The 5,296-nt window shown below is 50.2% G+C and overlaps 1 pseudogene; it reads right to left on the bottom strand.

Moving 5' to 3' along the window:
• Nucleotides 1–95: 95 nt before the first annotated feature.
• Nucleotides 96–214, bottom strand: LOC111737609 (annotated as a pseudogene).
• Nucleotides 215–5,296: the final 5,082 nt, after the last annotated feature.

Here is a 5,296-nt window from a genome sequence, read left to right as displayed (position 1 = left end):
TATATATATATATATTTTAGGCGAGGCAACCCTTGATTGACCTCACAGATTACAAGGACCTTGTCAGCTTACAATTCCTTATTTCTTATTATTTACGTCTATAGCACCTGGTCTTGCTAGGTGGTCTCCCATCCAAGTACTAACCAAGCCCAACCCTGCTTAGCTTCTGAGATCAGATGGGATTAGACTTGTTCAGGGTGACATGGCCGTAGACAAAGACACCTTATTTAATATATATTGTTGGTTTATTAACCATGAACTGAGGACCAACAGCACTGTAACTCGTGCCTGAACGAAGCTTACCTAACACACGTATTTTGCTTGAGGGCCATTTTAAACAGAAAGTGACCGACCGAAAAGCACAAACGTGCAAAAAGCACAGCACTAGATAGACCAAGAAAAGGACATTTCTTACAGTAGGAGAACTGAGGCAAGAAGGCAGAGCATCTCCTCATTTAGCCTCAGCTGGGAACATGGGCATTGGGTGACTCAGATTTGTCACCATTCTTTCCATGTAGAGGAACGACCATAAAAGCGCTGTATTGATTTTGAGATTACAAATAAAATGTAGTCAGTAAGCAAATTTGTAAATAAGGAATCCCAAATAATGAGGATCGACTGTGAAATTAACAGAAAATTGATAATGTGCCTACAGAATGACAATTGTTCTAGGAATTGAGTAAATGGCACCAAGTGGAATCCTTTTGTTGTTTTTGTTTTGGGAGCTAGTCGAGATGGGAATGAAAGCCAAGTTCTTACTATAAGTATCACCTCTTCATTCATTCGTGCTTCAGGCACTAAGAGTGAACTGTAACTTGCAAAGCAGTGCGCTTGGCACAAAGATGAACCCGAGATGGTAGAACGATGCCTCCTGCAAGGAGCCAGTATTGCAGCTGGGGCGTGTACGGAGGGTGTAAGCACCAAGTGCATGCGAGTGAGCAAAAGTGCCGAAGAAGTTGGGGAGAGCCACAGCACGGTCGGCGGGGGTTTGGCCAAGGCTTCTCGGATGAGCTCAATCCATTAGGACTTCGAGAAATGGACAAGTTGGGGGAAGTAGAAAGGTAAGGCAGTAGGCGCCCTAAATATGTGTGTGTGTCTTTTATGCGGATGTGTGTATGGGGTGTGCGCGAGTGTGTGGGTGTGATAAGCACGAGTGTGAATGTGTGTGGGTGGACGAGGTGCTGAGCGGGTGAGTTTTGAGACGCTACTGAGGGGCGGAATCTCCATTCTGCCCCTTAGCTGTGCCACCTTGGGCAAGTTACTTACCTTCTCTGTGCCTCAGCTTCTCATTTGTAAAAAGTGGATCATTATAGTATCTCTCTTTTAGAATTATAGTGAAGTCTAAATGAGTTAAGATTTGTCAAACTATCGAAACAGGGCTGAGTGCAGCTACCTGATATTTAAAACATTTGCTACTATTGCCTAGGAGGCTGGGAAGATGGAGATGGGGGTCTCGGAACAGGAGGATTTGAGGATGGCCTGACTGAGGGCTTTATCAAAGGCAGCCTGGGTGGAGATGGGTGGGGAGTCGGATGGCAAAGGTCAGATGACACAACGTTGCACCCCAGGGCTGGGGCGATGCTGGAGTCAGGACCGGCAGTGATGCCAGGGGCTCAGGGCATCCAGAGCAGGATAAACTGTGGGTGTCGGCTGAAGCAAGTGGATCAAGGTGGAGTCAGAAGAGAGTGTCCATCTTGTGGGTGTCACCGTGTGCGTGGTAAGGAAGGGGAGGAGCCGAGTCCTAGGGAGACCGAGGGAGGCTGGGCAGAGGTGCATCCACGGAGGTGACTAGGGAGCAGGCAGTCTGAGACTCATGTCCCCGGAGGCCAGCCTGGCCAGGGAGGTTGTTCTGGTAGACATCCCCTGAACACCATGGCTTGCTGTCCACTTGGCGAATCCCAGATCCCTCTGCTGCTCCCGCCTTTCCTCTCTCGGCTCCACAATGCCTCCTTCCATCATTTGGATCTCGATTCTGAGAAGCTGACATCATGGGTGCAATGGAAGTTGATAACCACCGGCGTGAACTACGGGACTCCCTGACGCAGAGGCTACCCAGATGTCCTCAGGAGTGAACTGGAATTGTCTGTGCATGCTGCTGTCTTCCCCACAAGACTGCGAGACCCCAGAGGACAAGGCCCTTCTGTACCATTTCACCTCAGCACGGATTGCGGGTTCTGTAACCAGGTGTAGGCTCTGCACGTATTCGTTGAATGTGTGGGGGACGCTGAGGCCAAAAGGAGTAAAGGGACTAGTGTTATATTCATCCCACGAGTCGGTGGCCTGCTGGTTGGGGATTGTTTTTAGTTTACCCTGTAGGGCACTCTGAAAATGGGTGAAGTCAGCTCACTTTGGTCTTAGAAAGCTCCTCCACGTGTCTGTTTATTTTCACGTTCCCTCTTCCCTCGCCTGGAGCTCCTGGCACGTTCCTCCTTCACCTTTCAGTTCATCTTTCAGTGGCCACCTCATCTCTTATAAAGAAGAAGACATCCACCCTGCTGGCTTCTCTAGGGCGGGTGGAAAGTCGCTTTGTTCAGGTGTTTTTAGAACTTAACCTTCGCTTTGAAAAGACTATCCGCTTCCCTGGGGGATGGGCACATTCATGGGGGACTGTGTTCCTACTGGTGGCCTTAGAATTGTGACCTGCATGGAGAGATGCTTCTGGCTGGTGAGATGCTTCTCACCCTCTGCAGGGCCCTGTGGGCGTGAGTCCCACTGACACAGCCATCCTGACTTCGGGGTCGTGTCTTGGAGAGGGTGCCTGCTTTGGATCCCGCGAGGCCTCTGACCGAATTCTGGTTTCACCACTTAGTAGCTGTAGACCTTAGTAGTAGTAGACCTCAGGAAAGCCACATTTGAACCTCGATTACTTTATCTACAAAAAGAGTGAAAATAATGCCTGCCAGTCCTTCAGCGTTGTTGTTAGGATTTAATCAAGTAACGCGTGTGAAACGAATCTAAGACCTGATGCCCAGTCATGTCTAAAAGGGTTTCCCTCTCCTCCTTCTTTCTCTTCTGTGTTAGTTAGTTTGTTTTTAAATCCACCCTCCATATGAGACAGGTAATGGTAAACTCTCTCTTCTAGGGAATGCTGGAAAATTCACGGCTAGCCCCTGCCCGAAAGCACAGAGATTTCAGACTGAGAGACAGAGCAGATGATTAAGCACGCGTGTGCATATCCACGTCGCTTAGATATGCTAACAGCTTCGTATCTGTGTGATTCTGTGCACATACGACAATGGAAGCACAGAAGCCATCGCGTCCAACCTCTTGTATATTCAGATGTGGCCCACAGAAATTGATGACACCCAGCACAGCATGGCTGGCTCCCGGAAGATCTGAACCCAGAACTCATGTTCTAGTTCCCAACCCCATTCTCTCCTATTCACATACATGCGAACACACACGCACGCACACACATTTACGTGCATGCACACGCACACACAGACATGCACACGCGAGCACACACACATACACACGCACACACACATACATGCACACATGCGCAGAGACATGCACATGTGGCGCACACACACATGCACGTACACGCATACACAATGCAACACACACACACATGCACACACACAATACACACGCACACATATACATGCACTCACATGCGCGCACACATACATGCACACGCACATGCACACATACACACAGGTGCACACGCACACACATGCATGCACACACATGTGTACAGACATGCACACACACAATCACACACATACATGCATTCGCACACACACATGCACACATGCGCACATGCGCACACACATACACATTAGCACACACATACACACATACATGCATACACAAGCATACACACACACGCACATGCACAGATAAACATACACACAAGTGTACACACACACGCGCACGCACACACGCACGCAGCCCATGCTGCTTTCTAGTTTTTGGAAAATGACCCCTGGTCAGGAATCGCACCGTGCGATGCCGTCCTTTCTTCTCTCTTTCTGCGTGAGCCCTATCACTCTTGCCACTGAAGTGTTCGAACTGTCACTTGGCCTTCTACACCTTCTCAGAAGAAAGGAAGAATGACCAGCAGGGGCTGAGACTCTCGGCCACGTGGCCTGCCCTGCTACGGGGAGCAGAGGTGTGACGGGTGTCAAGGCGGCCCTGTGCTCGCTGTCCCTAGGTGTCCTGAGGCAGTTTGTGGCGAATACAACTAAGCACAAAGCTCTGAACCAATGGAAGGATGAGAGATGGGGTGAGAAGCAGGGACAGGTGGGGCGAGAGACGGGCAGAGGGTCAGAGACGAAGCGGGCTCGGGTGTGGAGTGACAGCGTCAGGTGCACACACTGTTTGGAAATTAGAAGAGATTTCTAGGCCTTGTCCAGAGGTTTTCTCTAAATAGCCTGGCATTGAAATGGTCACGTTAAGCAGGGAACAACTAACTCTGAGGAAAGGATCGGCCCTGGCATCCCAAAAGCTCAACGCTGGGGCCCAGGGGCCCGAGGTCTCAGTCTGGGTCTCTCCTCCCAGCTCGCCTGAAGGTCTCCTGCTTCACTAAACTTCTCTGAACCGGCGTCGTCCTTTGTCAGATGGAGGTCACGCCCACTCACAGGATGGCCGAGGGAGTTCATAAACGAACGCGTATGGTAGTGTTCGAGACGGTGCAAAGCCCCCAGCACTCTGCAGAAAGATGAGTTAGCACCGGTGTCTCGAGGCGGGAAAAAGCTCATTCTCCAACAGGACTATCTCCTCAGTGGACCGAATCATTTCCTACTCTGAGAGCAGACTGACAAAGAGACAGCACTTTTCTGTTTTCATCTGGAGTCCTTGGCCGGGGCTGTCTCAGCTGGAATTCAAGGCAACACAAACTCGTTGGTAGAAAACCCTCTGACCACGGCTTGCCATGTGGGCACATGGGGCGAAGCAGGAGGTGGGCTTTTCGAGAGGGCTGGGTGGGGAGGAGCCCTGGGGGCCAACGGTGTCCACAGTCTCTAGGAACCAAAAAGAGACTTTCTTCAACCCCTCTTGCCAATGGTATATGTAGCAATCTTGAATGTCAATAGCTTCCTCTCAGGTTTTTTCTTTCCTCCCATACCCTGTCCTTCCCTTGTCTGGCTCCTCCTTACACTGCTGGTGGAGGGGCACATAGTAGGCACTCAATAAATATTTGCCCAATGCGTGAATGAATCCAGCACTAATCCCCTCTGTGCAGTTCCCCACTCCCAGGAAGAAATAAAAGATGTCCATTTGCGGCTCGGCCACATTCAGGCAAACTTCCATATTGCTGCCAAGTCCTGCCATCTGCCACGTCCAAGGTGCAGGT

This window comes from Pteropus vampyrus, unplaced genomic scaffold (assembly GCF_000151845.1).
Source record: "Pteropus vampyrus isolate Shadow unplaced genomic scaffold, Pvam_2.0 Scaffold28, whole genome shotgun sequence".
Taxonomy (NCBI): Eukaryota; Metazoa; Chordata; class Mammalia; order Chiroptera; family Pteropodidae; genus Pteropus; species Pteropus vampyrus.
Note: the sequence above shows the minus strand (reverse complement) of the source record. Positions and strands in the feature narration are given on the sequence as shown.